The sequence below is a fragment of the Falco punctatus genome, assembly GCF_963210335.1.
Source record: "Falco punctatus genome assembly, chromosome: 7".
Lineage (NCBI taxonomy): Eukaryota > Metazoa > Chordata > Aves > Falconiformes > Falconidae > Falco > Falco punctatus.
This window is the reverse complement of record NC_137587.1, coordinates 41390157-41414313: the sequence shown is the minus strand read 5'-3', so window position 1 is coordinate 41414313 and position 24157 is coordinate 41390157. Positions and strand designations below refer to the sequence as shown.

The window sequence follows — 24157 nt, the reverse complement described above, 5'->3', positions numbered from 1 at the left end:
CTCATACTAGTTATAGCTCAACTATATATAATATAGACAGCTCAACTGTGTGCAAAACAAACCAGATTTGGGTCTACTTTCATTACCTTTTGTGAGTGTGCACATGACATAATTTAAATAAGCTTATCCTACTCAGAATGAAAAAAACATTCCTACCACAGTTTAGGTAAACCAAGCAATTATTCTGTTACTAAGTGTAATTAATGCCTAATGATTTGCTTTGATTAATAGGACAATCAGCATCTGCTCTTAGAAACAGGGATTAGTAACCCAAGCTGTCTTTAATATTAGAAGGTAGGGGGTCCTTTTGTATTTAAATCTATTTTTCCACATTCGTCTCAAAGCAGGAAAGAAAAGCCCTGTGCTATATTATTCTGTAAGCAGGATAAAGGGAAGGTAGTACAGTTTTTTAAGAATATAGAGAAAACTTTATAAAGTCTTCATGAATTTGTGTTTTTGAATGAAATCCACGCTTCTCCATCCTTTAAGAAAGAAATTACTTTGATCTAATTCCCTGACAATTTTTACAGGCAAAATTACAGCCAAAGTATTTAAGATTTTGCATCTTCTAGGCAGTAGAGGCATCTGGAAGCAGCAATGGAATGGCATTTTTCAGAGATGGTAGTAATTTTTCTGAATCTCCTGATTAGTTTCTTTTTTTTTTTTTTCTTTTTTTTTTTTTTTTTTTGTTGCACTGAGTGGCTGAAGAATTACAACATACAATGAAGCTGCAAGGCTAATCATTCTTTATCATCTCCTATTGATCCTAAAGATAGAGATGGAGTGCAGTTAGAGGCAAACACTAATCCAATCGTATAACAGACATCCCCATATGGTTAGTCACCGGCTTTGCCTTAAGCCAATCAATAATCACTTTGATGAAGAAAAATAAATTTGTTTTGGTTTTTTTTTTTTTTTTTGTTGAAAGGTTGGTTAGTTGTCAGTCATTTGGCCTCTGAGTGCTGCATCTACCAAGTGATACGCAGGTGTTTCAGACACTTCAGCATCCATTCAAAAATAGCGCTTGCAATGGCTGGCAGATAACCAAGGAAATGGTTGTTGTTACTGGGATTACTACAGAGCCAAGGGCAGAATTAACTTGAGCCCCACATCTTGCTTCTAAAAGCCTTCCAAAGTGACTAAACACCTTGCAAATGAGTTGGGCTTTCATTGTAATAGCAACAAAAAATGTTGCTGAAGAAGTGATGTCAGCGCAAGCCATTGAACGCAGGAGGTGTGTGATGTAGGCTCACCTGGAGGCTTTTGTTCTCGGAATGGAGAGCGAGTCCCTCGTAGGCACCTGGTAAGCACTTGGTTCCTTCTGTTCATGCACGCTTTCACCAAAATGTTTATCTGCTGTGATACATGCAGTGCTGAACGTACAGAAGAGACACCATAAGCACTGACATTTCACATGGCTCTACTGCAGCCCCTCTCCGAGTTGCTTTGGTCAAGGGCAGACTCCTGCGCGTGGTCTCAGGCTGTGCACACATCCTCTGTACCCCTTCCTCTCTGCACAGAAACTGTATTTCAGATTCCCTCGCATAGGAATTTGTGCTGTAATTGCAGAGGGACTCTGGCAGGTCAGGACTGATGGTGAAGGATGATGGCTGATGATTAAACATTCACTGTGTGTGCAGTTTAATCCAGTGAATAATTCTGTAATACCAAATACTCAATAGTCACAACAAACTGCCTTTGACCACACGGCAGCTGCAACAAAAGCATTGCAATAAATTTAAAAAATAACATCAAGCACCTGAACACATAAAGGAAGTAAGACGTGCTGTGAGATGCCATACTTCCCATGTATTAATTAAATACATTGTATACTGAAAATTATCTCTTCCCTTGGATTTATTTCCTCTTAGCTAGTATCTTTACTTATATGGACTGCCTATTTCGTAAACCTGCATCAATTACAAGCTTAAGTTTTAATTAACTTCATCACCTTTTATTCTTTCTTTCTAATTATTGTGGCTTTACCATGCCTTGTGGGTGTGTGTTCCCTCCTGTGGCTTATCATGGTGCTGTAATTCAGGGTTTTATTTCACCTTCTGGAATCCAAGCTCTCTTGTTATCTTCTCTTGTCCTTCTGGAGGCCAGAGGCATGATAACTAAAGCAGGACATTTCCTCTTGTATCTTCCATTAGAACCACGTCTTCATGGTCTGTCTGTAATATTTGAAAACTAATAGGTGAGTAATCAGATCCTCTTTGCTGTTGTGCAAATCCCAGCTTGAAGCGTTACTCGTTATAACGTACATTGTGGACACGTCTTGGAACTTCAGGACGAAGCAGGAGCTGTGCAAGCACAGTCCCTGCACTATGGAACACGGCCAGGCCTGCCTACTCTTAGCCTACTTCACGTGGGTTGCATTACAATATGCAGCCAGTTCTGAACTGGATGGTGTGGAGGTACTTGAGCAGACTCAGGAAGAGTAGATCAGTGTTTTTGTGACTCCACACTAGACCCTCTCCATCTATATTGCTTGCACAGTGCCCAAATGCAGAAGTGATTTATCTGCAAGCTGGATAAGCTGCCAGGGGATAATGGCAAGGAAACAAAGAGCACTTGGAGTCCATAATGAAGCACTGACATTTATAGTTACTTTCCTCCAGCAGGTCTTTAAAATAGGGAATCTAAATACTAGCAGGTACCAAGCACTCAAGATGTCAGAATTTATTAGTGAAAGTTCTTTCTAAGCCAGTACATGTACTGCACGCAAAGTAGGAACCCAGCAAAAATAACCTGCCTAAAAGATGCTCAAAATCCAGCTTCTGGGCAAAATCTTTCCCAACATGTATTCACCAGCTGGAGGATGAGGACCACTTTGGTACATGTTTTCCGATAGGCCCCTGCATTCCTCATGGCACTGTGGTACATTTTTTTACCTTTGCTTGTAATTAAAGCTGCTGTTTGATTGGTCTTGACAGCAGTTTGAAGTGGTTTTTTTGTTCAACAATGTCACCAGGAAGTATATTAATGGAGAGATGCCAAAGGTATTAAAAGCTACAGAGTCCCATGCTACAATGGAGATACATTGTTGTGTTTATTCCAGTGCAATCTTTGCAATATAAAAGCAAAGGCAAAACATCTCCTGTGTTTCTTTCCTCCCTTGAATTCCATCTTTGACCACCCTATTCTCTTTGCAGATTGGTGAGCGGCAGTTGCTAAATATATGCATAATAGTGAAAACCACTACATAATACACTGCATTGAAAAAGAGTCCTGCCAGGCTTCTGGGTCAAGGGAAGGAATATCTCTTTCTTTCCTAGTTATCTTACCTTCCCATTTGTCTCCTTTCTGTTTATGAAAGAGCTGATGGGGAAGGTCTCCAGCTGATGAAGCTATTCAGAAAAAGACCTGACATTTTGAATCAAAATTCAGGCTGCCTCCAAACGTCGTACCCCAGTGCAATCAAACAATAATCAAAGTATAATGAAATTCATATTTACTCTGAAAACAGACTGCATACAGGTGTTTGATTTAAGAAACCCCAGATAATTGCTTTAGAAAGGAAAACTGTGACAAATGGGGGCGAAATGGATAATTGAGGTAGAGCATGAAAAAAAGTAATTCTTGAATCTATGGAAGGAAGAGACAAGAGCCAACTGTCTCAGCACAGATGTTTGCACTCTTAATCTATAGAGGAATGCATAGATGCACGGGGTCAAAGGCTTGGAAAGGGACCCCCATTTCACCGAAGTCCACCCCTGGCATCACAGGCAGGTTGGGGACAGACCTCAGGCTCGGACAGACGCACAGCACAGCACACACGCCAGTCCCTGCGTGCCTCCCTGACATCGATAGCAATTTTAACACCTCTAGTGTGTTAAATTAACACCTTCAGTGTGTTTAACACCTTTATTGTGTGTCAGTGAGAACTTAGGTGACGCTGGGGAGAAGATTTTACCCTGTGCTATGGGTGAATGTAAAAAATTGTAGCCCTAAACCAATGGCACATGTCCATCTGATTTATGGCACAAATTCCTTCTTGACCCCAAGCCTGTCACCAGTTTAACCCTGACTTTTTGATCAATCGCCCACCACTTGAGAGGTTTCTTGGGATCAGCAGAAGCACCAACTTAACTCACATGAAAATCCATCCACTTGTGGGTGTTTTGGAAGAGGCTGGAGAAAAGCAACTCCAAACCCCAAACTGGGCATTATGGGTGAAAACCAAATCCTCCAAGTCTTGTAACTGGTCAGAATTAGCCTCAAAGAGCGCGCAAAACAGAGAAGGGCTTTGGTATTTGGATGAGGGTACTGAAACCGAAATGTTGAAGACCTTACACAGAAGTCTGCCCTTGCCCATCGCAGGCAAATCCTTGCCTATCTCAAGCTCCAGGGAGGTGTACGAGGTAGATCAAGAAGAGTAAGGACTTGGGTACTCGGGTTAAAAGCCTTTCTTTGTGGCTTTTGGACCTGCAGATGAAGTGGTTTTGCCTGACCTGCTGATTCCATCACCTCCTTCAGGTCTTCCATAGTCCTAGTGTGGACTCTGCTGCCATGGAAATTCTCACGGACCAGGCGCTGCCCCAATCCCCCGACACTGTGGATAGAGCATCTCAGTAAGGTCTTTTTCTGGGTGACTACTTTGTCACTGTTTATTAAAGCTGCTCTTTGTAAGATGATTCCTGAGCTGTAAACCGATCCTGTTGGAGCAGGCAGGTAGGAATTACTGGCATGTGCTCAGAATTCCCAGGCAACTGTGTCAGGATGTGGCTTTGCTTGCCTTGTAAGACACGGGGGTACAGTCACAGAGGATAACGAAAGAGCACAAAACCAAGAAGGTGAAAAAGGCCTTTGTATGTCCTGTTTGTCACCCTTTACTCTGCCAGTTCAGGCAGCTGTGCTGCCATTGTTAGGAGCTCTAATGCAATGACCTGGAAGACCAAGGAGGACTGGGAGAGAAGCATTTAGGTGAAGATCCACAGTTTGCAAAGGCCCGTACACGTCCCGCACAAGTTCACACAGTTTGCCACAACTGGTGGCCTCATGTCTTACTGGCGTAAAACATCTCCAAGCAGAGTAATTCAGCAGTGGTGACAGCACCCAAGGACAGTGCAGCTGTGAGATGCTCCCTGGCCCACCGCTTAACATCCCAAAGAGTTTTGGGCGCTGCGGCAGGGTGAGCAGGGTTCCTCGGAGGGGAATTATCGCCACATATGTGAGATCTTCAGACTGTGGCTGAGACAGGTGAGTCCCAGATCAGTGGCACCTTGTGTGTGACCAGAGTAGAGTCTGCAGACTGCTGCTTAAAAGCAATGATCTACTGGATTTCTACCATTAAAATCCTCGTGTAAGGGTTTTGCTAAGTAGCCCAATCCAAAGGCTGGATTCTGCTCTGAGGAGTACGGACACCCAGCTCCCATCAATACCCGTTCGTGCTGCACACATCTGCCTGTGACCTGACACCAGGACATCCCAAAGTGATAGAGCACTTCAGAATGGTTCACATGCTTCAGAGGCTGGGTAAGAAATGTTATTGAGCTAAAGACAACATCAGCAGCATTAGAACTACCCACTCTGCTTCACGGCAGAGCTGACTCCATCAGTTCTTGCCCCTTCCCTGCCTCCCAGCTACAGGTTTAAAAACCCCAGCAAGACACATATCTTCAAAGCTTCCAGGGGCAAAACTTCCCTCTGCAGCCTTCATTGCATCTCTCAGTCTCTTATTCACAAGCGCAGAATTCACTGTATAATCCACACCTACTCAGCACAAAGATCATTCTTGACACTAGAGGAAAAGTTAATGTAGGAAGAAATAAAAGAATATGTAATTGAGATTTCCCCAGAGCAGAAAGGAGTGGAGAAATCTGCCACCGCATATCATGCGTCTCACTAACAGATACATATTCATTCTGCTTAAATGTATTCTGGTAGTTCTTATGTATTCCTTGTAGTTCCTAACCATTATATCTGATCTCTTTGTTAGAGACAGAAAATGCAGACTTAATAAGATGTCAACAGACAAGGAGTATAAAGTAATTGCCCATTACGCTATAAATGTGTTATAATCATTTGCCAGAGGGAAAAAAAGTCTAATTGAATGAAAACTCTTGATGGTTTCATTATGCTTCTATTAAGAGGCAGTCAGCCCTCCCGATCCAAATACAAGGCTTGATGCTTCTTGCATTTACATCTGCAGAAAATCTGAGGCAACTGCAATGTTACCGATGGCTTTGCAGCTATGCTGAACTGGAGTAAGAGAGCTCAGAGTGGGTCCTGAGCATTTCTGAGCCAGGATGAAATGAAAACATTTACCATGCATGTGGCTGAGGAAGAAAAATTCAATACAAATGAAAGCAAAGCTGAATAAAATGCCAGAGCTCTTTCCAGCAATGGCAGGAGTCAAACAAAGTCTGCATGTGCGAAGAAAGCAAAGGGCTAAATTCTGCCTTTCAAATCGCAGTGCTAAAAATCCAGGCTAATTATTTGCTTGTTAGTTATTAAATAAAACTTCCTATTCTCTGTCCTCCCTGCCACCAAGACAGAACACAGCTGTTGAAATTCCTTTCTGCCTTTGCCAAGATCAGCCCAGCCTTTTTCAATCACTCACTGACTCCTCCTTTCTCTGCTGCATCTTGTTCAAGCTCCTTGTCCTTGCCTTTGTGCCCTCATAATTCCAGCTCTCCCCCACTTCGTGTGCTACCCCCTGTGCATCCTCCATGCCCTATGTACCAACTTCAGCATCCTGTGCATCTGCTTCTCTGCGAATCTCTTGGCATTTTCCCCTCCTGCCACTATTTACAGCCTTCCTGAGGTGCTTCACAAACTCATCCCCCTCACCTATGTTCAATACTTTTTGAAGAACATTTTCTTCCATGACCTGAAATAAACACAACTCCTGGTGGCTTCATCTACTTACCACATGGCAACAGGAATCATCACTCCTCCTCTGCGTTAGGCTCACTAATATCTCTGCATTAGGCTCACTGAACATGGAGCTCCAGCGCTGGCGCGTTTGCCCGTGCTTCCCCAGCCCGTCCATCGTGGTGGCTGCTGTGGTTCGTGAGCTCTCTGGGGCAGGAATGACGAGTTGCTGTGGGGTCCCACCTGCGCCGTGAGGAACAGCAGGTAGCTTTGGATGCCTTCAAAACACCAGCAGGAGGGTGCCTCTGACTCCAGCAGGGGTATGGTGTGTGGGAGCTGGGGGGGAGGGGTGGGGAAAGGGGGAGCGCTGGGAGCAGCCTGCGATGCTGCTGGTGCCCTGCCTGTGGCAGGAGCCCTTGATGTCTCATCAGCTTCACCTGCCCACAGGCCTCCAGGGTCTGTGCCAGGTGAGACCTGTCCTCAAGAGGATTTTGGGATGTGGTTCATAAGGTCAGACAGAATGGATGCTCCTAAGTTATGCTGTCTCAGCAAAAAAAGATTTTTGGCGTGTTTTGTATCTTTTTCCAGCAGAAGCCAGCGCCAATGTATCATGCCTTTCAGAGGCTGACTTTTCTTAATTGCCCTCCGTGAGTCTCTGAAGCATCAGACACAACTCCCTGAGGATCTGCAGACCACTGATGGGAAAGTGTTTACCACTTACTTGTTGGCTTCCTCTGTTCAGACAAATTATTAAATGTACCTGAGCAGAGGTATCTGTGCTAGCTGAGGGCTTCTGTCGGCGGCGAGGACGCACTCTGGAGGTAGCGAAGAGCAGCGATCTCTTCTGCAAGGGGAGCTTAAAGTGGTTATAAAGCCAGAGCTGCTTCTTATCCTCACTTGCACTTCGGCAAAATGCTGTGTAAGTTACAAGGCAACAAAAAACCACACTGGCCATTACATATGTTGTGCAGATGATGCTCTAACTAAGATCACCACCCAAACCAGAGGGAAACAAATAACTATCTGCTTAGCAGTACATCCTTCTGGCCCTATGCCCTTAGGCTTCCCTGTCTTTCTATCTGTGTACCTACCTACCCAGGCAGTGTGTTGCATACCGAGTCATTTGCAGACTGGGAATGTAACAAAGTCTGCTTTCACTCCTCCCCTTTATCAATCTGGTTTTCTTTTTAGCAGATTTACATGTTACTGGTGTGAATTCATACCATCGTCAGCACCTTTTGCAAAGCTCCTGTCTGAGGCTCAGCACAATAAAAACCCTAGTAGTTTGTGCAGAAATGTACTGTGTAGAAAGAGTTAGCAGTGAAGCTGGTGGTTAGGCCTGTCTGGCCCCTCACTACCATTTTGTTAAGGAAAATATCCCACCTTTTCATTGGATTTGTTTTTGAGCGAATTACAGTGTGTCTCTCCCAACCTCTGAACTCACTGGCCATTTTCAACCACGTTTGCCAGTCAATTTCTGTACAGTTTTGCCAAGAAATAACAGAAGAGAGAGGCAGGTTGGTCCCTTTCTGATGGAAGGACAGGCAGAATTCAGTGGTCACCCAGTTCCAAAATAATGGAATTATCTAATCCCTTTTCACCTGCATCTAAACCTCAGTAGTTTTTAACATTTTCTTTTGGTGTAATACAGTCATGGCAAAGGGTTTAAAGGTGTTCGTATAAACTAGAAGTAATACTGCTGAAATATTTAGGCAAAATTTTTAGCTTGGACATGGAAAAATAGGATCTTTTTTAAAGAAAATTTGACTTTTAGTGAGAATTGAACCTTATCTTTCGTGCTCTTGCAAATCCCCTTCAAATGCATAAGTTACACTCTGACTTCAAAAGCATCCTGTATTTTCAATATTTTTCTCCTGCTGCCTTGGAATTGCAGTTATTCTGAGAAGAGGAAATCCAAATATATTTTGGAGAGATATCAAAGTATAGGTTTAGGAGACTAATTTTAGACACCCAGGGTTGAAGTTTTGACCAATGGGATTACATGGGTATAAACAACAGCAAAGCCCCAAATCTGGGAAAAATAACAAAGCAGAAAGGTCTTCTCAAAGAAGGACAATCCAACTTTTGCAAAAGCTGCCAAGGATTACTGTAAGGCAATAATTAATGACCATTGCTGCTGGGTCTCTAACTGATGCAGGGGGAATATTGATATAATCCTATTAGTGTGTTGCTCTCATTAATGTACTTATGTCAATTAGCTGAGCATTTTAGCAGAAAGGTGAATTTATGATTTTTTTTTTCTCCATCCAACATAGATTTTCAGTGCAAAAATCAATTTTGAACAACCACCAAAGATCAAGGTCCATTAATGAATCTTATCTGACACTAATGTTTTCTAATTACATTAAAATGTCACAACTAATTTAATAGCATCAGAGCTCCCTGCTTCATAAACAAACACACATTTGGTTACATTTCTAAAGAACTTACTTTTCAGGCAGGAAAAAGATGAATGGAAATTCCAGTTTCCATAATTTTCTACATTTCTGTCATTCTTAAGTTTTTTGTAATAAATAGTAACGAAAACCTGGGCTCAATGGAACATTAACCAACATCTCACCAGCCAAAACAACTGGGTTTTGGGGACTATTGAGAAGAATTTAGTTATCTTTGCCCCTTTCCTTCATTAAATACTAAGAAAGCCCTAGAAAACCGATTAAAGCAGCCTGAGCTGCTGTTCTTGTGTGCACTTGTGTCTTGGGGCAGTTGCTTGGGTGCAAAGCTGAAGCTGGATGATGCTGTCCTGGCTTTAGCACTGGACACCTTTGTGCGTGTGTGGCTGGTGGGCACTGCATGGCTCACCCTCATGGCTGCTCCTGCTCTGTGTGACCCAGGACACCGCTGGGCTCTGGCACCCATGTGCCACGGTCCGGGCAGTGTGGACGAAGGGGTGCAGGAGGGGGTAAAACTGGGCTCTGCTGAGTCCCTGGCTTGCGAGCCTGGTTTTAAGTGGGTGGAAAAGATGAGGGACCAGAGACTGCAGTGAAGACACAGCAAGCGTTTTCATCACTGGAACACACTCGAGCCTTGAAAATGAGTTAAAATAAGACACTGAACCAACAACTCTTCAAATGACTGATAACTGGGGCAACGAGAGGAGATCTTAACCTGATTCCCACTGTGCTTTTTGCTTCAACAAAACATAACAGCGGACTCTTTCACACCTGCCAGAGCTAGAGCCTCAGTAAGAGATTATGAGAGATGCACCCAGTGACTAAGTTCAGATACAAAAGCATTTCTGATTGGTTTCCTGCAAGACGAAATTCTGTTATAAAACCTGCTACTCATTTTCCATTGAAAGAGTAATTTGGGAAACTGTCTCTCTTTGTGCTCTAACTAGGCAGCAGATGGCTCCAGATAAGTTTTACTTCGTCCTATTGATTTCACTGCAGGGATTTAATTTTATTTCTCAGCAGAGCAGATTAAAATATGGGAGATGCTTTATAGGCTTCTGAAATGGCAGAAACCTGCCCCAAAGAAGCTACAGCATCAGTGTGTCACCGACAGCACCTCTTTCCCTTGTGTCAGCTCAGAGATGACCAGTTCCTCCCCACAGTCTGCCGTAGCATCATTTGGGTCCAGGGAATGGTGCTGACAGACCCAGTGCAAAGCAGAGACAACAAGCAGACAAAGGAAGAACAAGTGACTCTGAGGAAAAGAGGTGCGATGTGATTTTTTTTTAAAGCCTGTCCCCAGTGTGTGCTTGTTAAATAATTAATTGCTGTTATTTCCAAGCTCAGATCCATTTTCACACAAGACCCACTTTCAACTCCAGTGATTAAAAAAAAGGGATGCTTTTTTGTTGAGTCTTCTTCAGTGCAGCCCTGAAGCAATAAACCAAATTGACTGCTAAATTTAGACAAGGATACAGTCTGGTCAAGTCATCTCAGAGTCCATAAATTTATTAATAACTGAGATCAAGACAAGTCAGGAAAGAATCCCTGAGATGCAGAGCTGCTTCTCCTTTTAGTGGGTCAAGGATAGTTTGGGATATGAAACACGTGTTCTCCAACTTACGTGTCTAACTCCAGGTTTATTCTCTTAACTATTAACTATTACTTCACTGAGGAAAAGCAACTGGCTAGACAGCCCTGAGCAGGACTTGTCCATGCTGAGGGGCTGCTTGTTCCAGCCCAGTGATTCCACATTTCTTCCTCTACCCTTGGGATTCCTGTCTTTTTCAGTAGTGGGTGGGCAACATGACCTTTTATAAGTTGCATTTCCTATGCGTTACCTAGCAAAGGAGGCCCTGAGAGTCTATTTGAGGCCCTAGTTGGTGCTTCTATATTTTTTGCAAAGCAGGTGTGATGGGTGCTCAGTTGTGTTACACAGTATGTAACCTTTTATCTTAGAACTTGTAAGGAGGCGGCTGGGTTTTTCACAATTTTTTCTGGGTAAGAAAACCAATCCATAGCAAGAAAAAGTGATCTGTCTCCAGTGCTACACAAATGAGGATACAGCAAAGTAGAAGATCCATTGCATGGCAAGGTAGGAAAAGAATGTGGTGGAAGATGAATGGGGAATTGGTTCCCTTCACTGGAGGAAGGGATTGAATCTTGTCTCACCTTCCAGGGAGGAAAGCGGGCAAGCAGGTGTCCCCTCAGAGTAGTTAATGGCATAGTCAGTCTTAACTGCCTCTCTTCATGTCCCTGTACTTCACAGGCATGGCCTGATGTGGCAAGAACTTCTCTCCTGAAGAAGCCGGGGAGCTTATCCAGGCACTAGACACTAGACCTGGCCTTCAGAGATACGTCTTCCATTTCTGTCATGATCTTCCTGCCCCATACAATGCATTTCTCCTGCAAGAGCAACACAGGTACAGCCAGCAGGGTCATAGATTTTATCATAATTCTATGTGTAACACTTGGGAAGAGCGTTCCATATGGAGTAGACCTTGTGTCCAGAAACTGCTCAGTGTTGAAAGAGGGACTAAGGTATTCGCTTAGAGCTACTTCTCTGTCATCTTCTCCTCCTGTTCATGCTGTCTCCTTCTCTTCCACCATCTCCTTTCATCTTCCCTTCTCTTCTCCCATTCATGCCAGAGGTTCAGTGTCTGCAAAGGGCTTATTCAGCTTTGCAGTGGCAGATCATGGCATCAGCTGCATCTGCAACAGGGAGTACATTAAAAACTAAAAAAAGCTAAGAGGGAGCTTGGAATCCAAGGATGTGGGGGAGGAAATGTGTCAGATGAGAATGGAGGTGTTTTGTACTACCTTTTCTCGCTGGAGAGCCCATTTTCCTGCAGTATTGCACTTCTGCACGAGCTGGTGAAGGCAAATATGAATGAGTTGTGTGATGCCACACTTCCTTTCTCTGAGGTTAGAGCTTGCACTCAGGAATATTACAGCCTTTTAGTTACTTAGCAGGAAGATCCCACTTTCATCTACTTTGCCATAACACCTCTGTGTCCATCACCCTTGTGAGTCAGGGAGAGAAAGACAAGAACTTGCTTCTGTGCTTAAAGCACAAGCTTGAGGCTGGGAGACTGCCTTGAACTTGACCCTGTCACTAACAGCATATAAATTAATCATCAAGTTTTCAGTGTCGATCAATGATTATGAAGATTACAACTCAGACTAATTAATGCGGCCACTTGAATTTTTAGCCAGTCCCCAAGCAGCAGCATGAATCCAACTCACCTTCTCCAGGTGGCTTCAGAGAGACTATTTACCCGAGTAAAGGGAGCAGACCTTGATCCACACCACCACACAAAAGGATTGGTGTTTGTTGGGGTCTGCAGTGGGTCTGGAGATGAGTTAGTTGACTTTAAAGACTTAGTCATGTTCCTTTAAGACAGCCACAAAAATGTCAAGCATCTAAACAGTGTGTGAAGAACCGGAACTTAGAACCGCAGCATACGGGCACCTACAGCAACAGCAAATAGCAAGCAAGAAGAAGGACACAGAAAGCCTGTCAGGGTCTGACACATGCATTATCTAAGACATATAAACAATATGTAAAAATAATAAATGCCATTTTGGCCATGTTGCCCGAACCCAGCCACGTAGATATAGTGTTTTTATGTCCGTCTTGACTTGCGTCGCCACCAATGTTTGCTTTACTTGGCCAGAATTCACTGCAAAACGTGTCAGCACAGATGTGGGTGACATACTCCTGTGCAGAAATCGGGGCATGCTGAACTTCACCCTAACAAAACCGTCGCACCATGCCACACTGCACGTGTGAGGGGGTGCAGCCCACCCCAGCCTGCCCCAGGTTTGCTCCTCGCCCAGCACACCTGATCCCTGTACAGAGGCTGAGGAGCAAACTGCTTTCAGAGCAGTCAGAAAAGCATAAGGCCAAACTGCCTTATTCAACACCGGTTGGCTTCCTTGTGCACAAAAAAGGATGAAATCGCTGCAGTTCAATTCCAGACTTCTGCCTTAAGTGATGAAAGGTCTTTATCTCCCTTTTCTGGCTCCCAAGAAGCTAAGAGTGAGACCAGATCTGTACCTGGTTTGGGCTGGAAAGCCTCAGTCCTTGGTGCTCCTTGATCAGCCCCTGCAGGTTTTCTCCTGCCCCCTATTTCAGGGCCTGGACGCCAACAGAGCCCCATGCTGGTACCTCCCCACCGCTTGCCCTCTCCCAGCCCTCCCTGTTATTGTCTGTGCTGCTCTGGACGCTGCACATTTTTCCTTTCCTCCTCCAGTGAGGAGCTGGGTTTCCCCGGGCAGGGTTTTGCCCTTGGCTGACGGGAAGCAGAAACACCCCGACGGTTACGGTGGAAGTCCCTCTGCTCACATTCCCGGGCTACAAACCTGAAATCAGAAATCATGGACATTAATAGGACGGCGCTCATTATGCTACCTGCTCCCGGTGACCAAATCTGCCCTCAGTGGGCCTGTTTCACAGAAGCTGAGGGTGTGATATAACGTACAGCTCCTGGTGTCAGTAAAGCCTTTTGCACCGGTGAGGAAAGAGTTCCTTCTTGGAAACAGCTACTTAACAGCCTTAGGGATTTTTTTTTTTTCCTTTTAAATTACCCAAGTTCAGCACTCTACTGAGCAAACAGGGGACAGTCCCCTAGAAGCAGTGACTGCCACCTATTTTCACCAGCAGCAATTCTCACATCTACTTGGCTATTCTTCTTAAATTGCTTTCTAATTTTCAGTATAAAGAGCATCTAGGGTACATGCTTTCCATGATTGCAGCTTTATTACAAACCTGTAAGGGGAAAAAAAAGAGCTTTCATTGTTGCTTTAATTCCTTTGAACTTCTGAATTCAGCTTTCCCAAAACATATGCACATACAAGGCAAAAAAAAAAAAGTGCTATTTGAAAGTGTGTCCAGAAGAAAGGTTGACGTATATTTTCTTGTTATTTTCTAATAAAAACCTGAGCAAATAATCACATTTCTGCAATTAGGATATTCACTAAATAACATGTATTTTGTATCAGCTGTTGGAATAAGAACCAAAATTAAAATAAATCCATTTCCAGAGCAACTGATGGGTATAAACCAGGGATGTAAATCTTGAACAGAGATCCATCCTCGGCACAACACAGAGCTTTGCAAATATGACTAACAGTTGATGTGCACAAGAAAAATAAGAGTAAAAATAAGCAGATTAAACACTGTTGTTTAGTTGACTTCTGCCATTACACATCTAGGCCAGATGCAGCCCTGGATTTCCAGTCATTGAAGAAAGAGCCTCATATAAAGAAAATCTATTTTGCAAAATACACAAGTGAAAGACCTTGGAAGGTCACCAAACCTAAACAGTTAAAAGCAATTGCATTTCAATTAAGCTGAATTGAAACAAACAGGCTTTAGAAAGAATGGTAAACACAGAAATGTTTCACTGAGCATTAAGATGAACAAAGAGCATATAGCTTCTGAAATGCCTTTTAAGAGCCATCTCATCCCAGCACAGCCATGAGATATTGCGCCGCATGAAACTCCCAACTTCTCCCCGCCAAGCGAAGCACAAAAATTAAATAGTTTTCCCTCTCCGTTTGAGATTAAATAATGGCCAGACAGCCATCTGAAGTAAAAGGGAAAGAAATGGCTGCACGGTATTAAGAGAGTTAATTATAGATGCAGATTAAAAGGCAAGACTGAGTGGTGGAAGAAAAGGGACGAGTAACCTCCGGCGCAGAGATACTGACATGCAGCAGTTGTCAGTCACCTAGCAACAAGTTTCCTATCCCTGCTGTGCTCTTTAATTCAGCAAATCTGCTCAGGATGTTGGGCTGTTCTCCTGACAAAACGCATTATGTAGTAGACTAAAGGATACAAAAATCCACTGTACACAACACTCTGCTCCCTATTGACCACTGATCCTTTCTCTCAACCCACAAAAGAGGCTTGCATAATGCTCTGAAAAGAGAAAAGTCTCAACAGAGAAAACATTTGCTTGTAATTGAGATTGACTACATAATGAAAATGATGTTCTTTTTTAAATTCAGCTTGTTGAGGCCATGCTTTTTGTCTCCTGGCTCTCAAAACCCATCCCTGCTGGGAAAAGGGGCAAACACTGTACAAACTCAAACCTGTAGGTTTTTTCCCTTCTTTTCACTGGAAGCACACACACGCACGCATGCACACACATGCATTTTGTGGCTAAATGGGCAAGATCGGCTCCTAAAGACTTAAACAAGTTTGAAAAAAGAGAAGAAAAATACGAAAATTGTGGTGTGTTTCTCTGTGGGACGGAAGCTGCCTTCTTTCTGAAGGGAAGATGAGATGTGGAGGGCAGAATATGCAATTGTTTTTGCTAAGATGTACCACTGTCTAAGGAGACGTTTTATCACTGAATCCATGCAATTAGTTATAAGCAAACCCCCATATGACACGTGCACCCAGAGACACACACCTCCCTACCTCTGCACCGAAGTCAGGACTGTGCTTTGAGATAATGATTCGCTACATATGAAGATTAAAGAGGGGAGTCAGTTAAAAAGACCTAATAAGTCTTGACACGGTGAACTCTACTGTGGTCCGTGGCAGAAGTTTGGGTGAGTGTTCCTTACAGAGCAATGTTACTGCTGCCACCACCAGGACAGCTGAGGGTGCTGGACCAGCAGTGCTGGGTGACTTTCTAAGGCTTATTGGGAGGTCTTGTCTTGAGTACAGAAGAACCTCGAAGCAGAGAAGGTAATGGGAGAGAAACTGTAGCCTCATCCAGCTCACATGGATCCCCACAGCAAACTCAGCAGAAGAAGACAAGTCCTCTGAAGAGGGGTTTGAGCCCAATTGGCACACTCAGCTCTTCGGGATGGAAGTGGTTTCTTTGTTGTGTTTGCAGAGCACCTAATACAGTGGAAGGCTGGCATCTGGGGAGCTCCACAAATGCAGATAATGGCAATAACACATGGCAAGCTTTCCCATCAACATCAACCAGTTGACTCCACAGCTGTGCCATTCCAGATAAACCAGTGGTAATGCCCCAAATTATCTGGAGTTCATCAGGCACATCAGTGTGGAGCACATTCTTACATCCAAAGCTGAGACTGCAGATGAGAGGGGACTGATCCAAAGCACAGCACAGGTAGGGAACATCATGAAAACCTGGCTTCCCTGGATAACAAAAGAGGGTCCCAGCTGCACTGGCAGAAGATCCATCACTTCACTGTCTAAAGCACTGGTGGTGCAGGTAGAACAGCACTTTCCTCCCTGGGCATCAGAACAACCTTCTCTTCATGCTCCACAGTGGGTATTTCCAGAGGTGATCAAACACATTCCCCACTTGTACCTATAACCCCTAGATGCTCATTCCTGCCCAAATGCCCCCTTCCCTTTGCCAGGCTGAGCACTACCAGGCACTTGCTGGATGTGTTGCCACCACTGTTACTGCAGAAGGGGAGAGATCTGGCCACAGCTTGCCTGGTCCTTAACTTTGTTCTGCCCAACTGGCCATCCATTCCTCTGCTGACTTCACCCATATTGCCCAGCTTGTCGTACAGGGCTGCTCTGAGCCATAGCACGTTGGGGGAAAAATCGCCAATGGACATATCTCAGCTGACAACATACACCCAGATCTTGGTCTTTTTGTTTTCGGCACAGAGCCAGGGGCAATTGGTGTGGGCTTTCCTTTGGGATCAGCTCACCAAATAACGGTAATAGTGAAATGATGTGTCACTAATAAGAGATGGGTAATGCTGAGTTTATTGTCTGGCTTATTGAAACATGTTTAACAATTTCTCTTCCAGACCAATGTTCTCACCAGTCTTTGGCATTGCTTTGTATACCAAATAACAAGTTGCATTCTTTGTTTCATTTATTTTAATAGCTATGGCTCTGAAGATAAGGAGTGTTAATATAAGCAGCATTCACTCAAATGTGAGTATAACACAGCCTATTAAAAAATAAAGGAATGGGAAAAGCTGCCATGAGTGTGCTGTGCATCGACAACCAAGAAAATGTAGACTTTTGTTTTTAAAGGTTTCTCTTTAAAAAGGATTGTTCTTTTGAAAACAATCAATTAATTTTCAATATTTTTCTTCTTTTTAAGCAAAACAAAAATTATTTTCAGTCAGAAAAATAAAAATCGTACAAAAATTGTGAAGATGATTTCAACTGACTAATATGAACTTCAGGGACAGCTTCATGAAGTTGGAAAGGTCGGAAGGTAATGTGCAACAGTAAAAAAGTGAGTTATGTGAACTCCCCAAAGAGATTTTAAAACCCTGAAATAGTAGAAGGTTTAGAAGAGTGTAATGGGAAAAAAGCTCTGAAGATGTGAATAATTGTGGTGCTAGTGAAATACATCTATCTCCAGAAACAGCGTAGCATTGTTTACTACAGAATTTAAGACCCTCTGTCACTCAGAGTGTGCTGACAGATTTCGTAGGAGTTACAAAGAAAATTCCTTGTGAAGGAGTTGGATCAGCATGCAAGACTCCGAATTGCTAAAAAAAAGAAAAAGAAAAAAATTAAAAATAATCCAAGCAGTAACTTCCAGTACTATAAAATGAAAGGAACACGTAAAAGTATTTACACCTATTTCTGGAGATTTATAAATATGGTAAACAGGGTTATTTTTTAAAATCTACCGAGAATAACAATTTGTGTAAATCCTGCCCTAGCTTGACTCTGTGTAACTCCTCTCCCGCTGAGCCAGCGCAGACCTGCTGCAGAAAGGACCTTGTCTTCAAAAACCAGAATTTCTGCTAAGCAGGACATTAATTTTCAAATATAGTTTTCAGAAAAAGTTTTAGCTCAGAAAAGATAAAATTGAAGTGGACACTGGGGTCAAGGTGGAATAGTTGGATCACATCCCACTAAAAATAGGAATCGCGAGGGATTCTCCTGTTGATATTTTAAACTTTTGTTCGTGCAAATTTTAATCAATTAAAATACATTATCTACCCTCTTAACTTTCTCAGAGAGGATTATCTGACATTTACTATTCACCAGTTTTGCTGAAAAGGTTAATAGTTCACAGGTTGAAGTTAGAAGTAAACAGAATTGATCATTCCTAATGCTTTGGCTGAAATGGAGGGGCTTTGTGTTGACAGGCTAGGAGATGTAATGAGCCTCTAGTACATTCTTAAGGCTTGTTTCATTTGCTCTGTGAATGGGGAAAGTAAAATTATAGTCTATAGGTGTTTTCCATGGTTCTTTCATAAGCAGGCCTCCTGACACCAATTAAAGAGATTATGTCATCAACTGAAAAGAAAGCTATAACCTTGTATGTTAATGCTGTGATTACTTAAGACAGGGTCACTGGACCCAATAGAACAGTGAATGACCTTGGTGAAATTAACTTCGGAGCTCAATTCCTAATTAACTGTTTTCAATGAAAGAATGTGTGATTTCAGGCTATTGGTCAAAATATTCACTTTTTTCTGTACAAGGACTTTGCCACCAGAAGTTAGTCTTCAGCAGCATAAAAAAAACAGGAATAAGATTAGGAAATGGCAAACAGCATGTCCATGAAAGCAGATATTGTGCCCTGGATATTTTCCTTGAAAAACGTAATTCTTTTGAGGCTTCTTTGCCCGCAGTGCAAAAATTACAGTCCTCGGGAGGAAATGACACATTTGAACATACATCCAGGACAGAAGAAATCGAAAAAACCTGCACCAAAATACTAAAATGTAGCTATGTATAAAATATAAGCATATATCTATAAATATTATAAATTTGCCATTTTTAAAATGGAATTGCAGCACATACAGAAAACCTGTCAGGGAAGCTGTATTTTGTACCATTGGAGAGGGATACAAAAAGAAGACGGGGAGGCATTTTTAAGCAGCTCTGTCTCCATTCTGTCTCAGGTAAGGGTAGCAATGCTCCAAAAGGAGGGCAGAAAGCCAGGGAAACCCTTGACTTTGTCTGCCGTGTGTCATGGGCTGAGCTCTATCAGCGGTGTGCACACAGAGATGCACACTCAGTCCTGTGTGGTCCCCTTGAAGCCGTTGCTCTGCACTGAACCTCTCCTGGATCTCTGATCATCTGTGCTAAAGTCTCACTTGCACGTGCTGCACCTTACCAGAAAGAAATACACATCTGAAAACATTTTCTATTTTTTATTCACTAATAACTATCCGATCTGGCTGCAAAAGAAGTCAGTTTAACACCTCAGTCTTTTTCTGCTTTCTTCAATAACTCTCTAGGTGTGCTCCAAGTCACATTCAAACTGGGAGTGCAAGTCCTGAGGATATTGCTAATCCAATACTCCAGCAAACAGCAAATTCTCCTTCAAAACTGTTGCAAAGTTAATGGCAACTTGCCTCATGTGTAGAAAGACTTCAGACCGAATCTACCCATCGGAACATGTTCCACTTCCATGGGGCTGAACTTACAGGGTGAGATGTTACGCCTGTGACAGCTCTGAGTATGGCAGAGGTTTCTTCCTCTGAAGGCTGAGCAAGGCAAGCGTGGTGGGCAGCCAGGGTGTTATCCACCACCAGGACGAGCCCTCTGGCTCTGGCTCTGCTTCTGCTACTGTACTGGGAGATGGAGCCGATTCCTCTCGGCTGCTGCTGCGATGGGATGAACATTGAAGTAGGTCAAGAAGGGGAAGCAGGAACCTCTCCCATCTGCCCACATGTAATTCTACGGGAAGAAGCGATTAAACAAAATGTCCTAGAGAAAGCCCAGAGTACCTGGTGCTCAGAGATAGTGGAGGTATCTATGTGCCATGGGCAAAACCCCAAAGGGAGCCTGTAGCGAAGCCAAGGAGTGAGCCAGTTTCCTGAAACTCCATTACTGTTCACAAACCACATCTGTGCCAACCATACAGTGCCACTGGGTGACCATCGGCCCAGCTGCCCCTCTCCTCACACAGAGCGAAAATATGCTCAGGCTTGGACACACTCACTGTTCATGGGAACACTCTGAAATATCAGAGTGCAAAAAAGTCTTTTCCCACGGTCACCAGGTTATGAGGCAACGTGCTTTATTGGGGATCCAGCTCTAGGGAACAGCTAAGGAGCTGCACTGCAAATTAAACTGGTGTGATCTGGATAGTATCACTGATACCTACCTGGAGATACGGCCTGCGCGCAGGTGGCAAGGCATTAATTAAACATAAAGATCTGTGAAACCTGTGACCATGTAATACAGGTGACACAAAACATGCAATTCACTTCAAATCTGACCAAATGTGGGTAGTTGCTTTCTCCAAGGACCAAGAAAAAAAAATCTTCTATAGCTTCCTGGCTTTGTTTTTATCACAGGACAAAACTATGCCTCTTAGACCGGGCACGAATGTAATCTAATAAGCCCCAGGGTTGGATATTGCCAACCTCACAGGGAATTCAGCCTCCCAGAGCACACTTCAGATAACAACATTTCACACTCCGGCCCCTGGCTATTAAACGGCAAAGGAGCAGTTAGTAAATTCGCTGAAAGGTGCAATTAAAAGCAATAGGGGCATTCTGCCCACTGAAAGCAATGTATTCTTTACTGCTTGTTTGTGCAAGAGGGAAAAGAAAAGGAAAGGAAAAGATTTCTCCCTTCATTATGGACCACCCAGGAAACTTTTTGTCTCGTAATTCTGACACCAGAAAGAAAAGAGATACTTGTTGCTTGCAGCGGTGCCTCAAGCTCTTATGTGCATTTCTCCCCATACAGTAAGGCTTCGGGAAGCTAATTGCATTAATGTGTTGTCCCAGTAAAAACAGGTGTTGCAACCCCTGCATTTTCTAAGGCTGAGTTTCATTAAGAACCTGCATTTTTGGGGGGTAGGAGCATGTGGTTTATAGAGAGGTGATATTTAAGGGACTGCAGTTGCACAAGACCACTAAATTGGAAAGGTTAGTAACTTGTGCCATGAAACCCTGCAGCTTATTGCCTACCAGAGCTAAACCCTGGGCAGTGCCCAGCTGGCTGTAGGAATTCAGCATGGGAGTGATTTCCAGAGAGTGGAAGTGAAGTCAGTTTGTGCAATTAGCCTTTTGGCCCATGCTTTAGCCTTTGCCTGAACCCAGTGATGCTCAGCGTGTTACAGGAGGCAGCTCTTTAGGTAAAGGCCTGTGAGCCTGCAGACCCACAGCCAGCAGGCTCTTTGCCACCATCTTCGTTCAAGACCCAGGTCAGAGTGAATGAAGTAGCTTTTAGTGAATAAATATTATAGTTGCAAAGAACATGGCAGAAACACTAAGGCTGGAAAGCATCCCAGCACTGAGTATTTTCTAGGAACAAGGATCAGTTTACAGGCTGAAGGGGAAGATCTGCTTACTCACATGAGTAAGGGCTACTAGCAGTAGGAAGGATTGCAAGATTAAGCTCTTTAGGAATGAAGTGCTAACGGGTCTGACAGTGAAATGACTCTGCAGTTGCTTACACGGTTGAGGATATGGCCTGTGACATAACACGCTCAGCCATGCAAGCTTCATGTGCACATGTCCATGTCAATACCAGCAACTTGCTAAGTGCACGTAATCCCTCCCATCAGAGACACGAGAGCTACCTACTTGTAAAAAGCATGTTAAATTCCTGAGAATATACACTGCCTTGTGCCACCACTCATTCATATATTGAATCATATAAGGGGGGAGATACATCCTGGGTGACATACCCTTACTTCAGCAAGAGCCCTTCCCACCACTGACCCATGTTTTCTAGTGTACTAAAGGGTCAGAGCAGCAGGAAGAAGTTGAAAAGCTCTATTAAGTGCAGAAAGATGATTCCTGCAGTGGAGACAGCAGAAGATGGAAGAACATCCACCTTCCAGGGACAAGTTCTGGTGCTGAGGGTGTGCAGAATAGGGACCTTAGTGAGGCAAACCACTGAACAGAACTGGGTGATAACTGAAATAATTTTGAGAGCTCGTTCAAGTACAAGTAGAAATGGGACTTTCCTCCTCACACTCCCAGTCCGGGGTTGAGAACATTCAGAAATTAATGTCGCTACAAAGGCACTGTGAGCTTTGGCAAGGTCCAGCTATGAGTCCTTTTGAGTATTGTAGCCATACTGCATGCAGTACTTCAAACTAGTGCTTAATACCTAATTCTATTAGGTATTATTAGTCGTCATCGTTGTTGTTATTATTATTATTATTATTATTATTACTACTAGTAGTGTCATTACTTGCATCCAGCCTGATCTCATGGTCCGTACATAAAGAGCTACATGGATTCATTCTGGCTCACTACAGCTTTCAGCCCAGCCAGACTTTTTGCTGAAACTTGCCAGCTGCCAGTGACCACAGAGAGAAGGGCTTTCTCCCCCTCCCCACCCCCCCGGGTGCATTCTGTTGCCTGTCTAGAATGCAGCGCTTCCTTGGGATGCCTCTTGCCCTGGACACACAGACTAGAAACCCATCACAAAAGAAATAATTTAATTACTAGAATCAATCAAAACATTCAGTTCAAATGCTTTATAACACAAAAAAATACTGTGGTAGGCTCTAAATGTCTTCCCCAGAAAGCAGTTTTGCCTTGTAATGATTTTGGAATAAAATTGTCCAAGGGGAAATGAGAGATGAGTGGCAGAAATGACTGACATCTGTTTCCTTCCTTCTGTTGTGGGCTGTTTTCAGAGATGATTGACAATGGTTTTCCTACTTGCTTCCTCTGAAGTCCACTTATTTTATAGCAAATATGCGGTTCCTTCCTCCTTTATCACTATTAGTAAGAGCACAGACCCCGGAGAACAGCTACTTCCTGTGCCTACGAAGATGGTCGTGTGTTTGCACAATTATTTTTCACCAGAGCAGCCTTCCCAAAGCAGCCTGAGAAAAAGGACTGGCTGTGCATAGCCCCAGAGAGTCTGCTGGGGCAGAGCAGGCTCCAGCATGGTCACCTATTCCCAGAAGATGCTCCAGCAGCAATTTCCACGTGTGCTAACAACAGTAAAACACTGGTCTTACATAGCATTCTGCTCACCAGCAGATCTCAAAGCACTTCACAATGGCAGCACTGCTATCTCATTTTCGCAGGCAGATATGATCAGTCCCCTGCTTTAGGAGGTCATCATACAACCAAGAACAGAAGAAAAGGCACTTGAGTTCCCCAGCCATGGCTCCAGACCCTAGGCCACATATTCCTTCTCCCCAGCAAGAAGTAGGGAAGGTGGTAAAGTTACTTTTATACCGCTTGCTGATGGAAAATCTGGCCTCTGTCACAGTAAGCTTGACACTCAGGTTTAGGAAGCCTCTGTTGTAAGTCTTTGTTTGACAGAACTTCTCCTTGACCTTGTGAAGCCCAACCTGCAAAGGCAGGGCTGGTGAAAGCCCGGAGGTGGTGGGCATGCCGCTGCAGGACTGCTGGAGGAGAGCCCTGCGGCAGCACAACTCCTCGAGACACCCGTCCCTCCGAGCAAGTGGGATGCTGCGCCTTCCTGAGCCGAGCCTGGCGCCGCTAGCCTCCCACCGCCCGCGCTGCCCATGGACGGGGCCAAAGGCAGTGTGTGCCCTCGGCCTGGATTGGAGCTGGTGTCCGAAGAGGAGGTGACAGCAACTCAGGCTGCACGAGCTGGAGCCATCAGGGTGATTTTCTCTTGACCTTTCCTTAACCGATCGGTGTTTGAGCACAAAACCTCAGGCATTCATCCAACCCAACCCCAGGTTTTCATTCATTTTTGCAGATCCATCCACGCTGCGATGATTCCAGGTTTTCCTGTTTCCATCCCCTGTGAAACGGCAAGACAGGTGCAGGCAAGACATCTTCTGCCAGCGGTTACGTACTGCTCTTTGTCACTGTGCTCCAACGGCTACACCACGAGGGAACTGCTCCTCTCGGCCTTGCTGTGCTTTTTTCCATCAGCCGCGATTTTTATTCCTGCCAAAAGGAGCTGGAGCCCTCTTGTGTTGGATTGGGAAGCTTGCAACAAGTCCTTTCGAAATCCCTGCAGATCAAGCCACCCCAGCTTAATGGGATGCTGCAGAGGAGCTGCTATTACTAGGAACCTGTTCGCACCGCTTGCC

The 24157-nt window shown here is 44.0% G+C and overlaps 1 protein-coding gene across 1 annotated transcript in view; it reads left to right on the top strand.

The window, feature by feature from the left end:
* The window catches only part of LOC308067479 (protein SIX6OS1), an 89588-nt gene that overhangs the window by 46771 nt on the left and 18660 nt on the right, over positions 1-24157 (top strand). The window contains exon 15 of the mRNA XM_080396353.1: positions 1-24157. This exon is cut by the window's left edge and continues 14277 nt beyond it; it is cut by the window's right edge and continues 18660 nt beyond it. The gene's annotated coding sequence lies outside the window, so the exon portion shown is untranslated.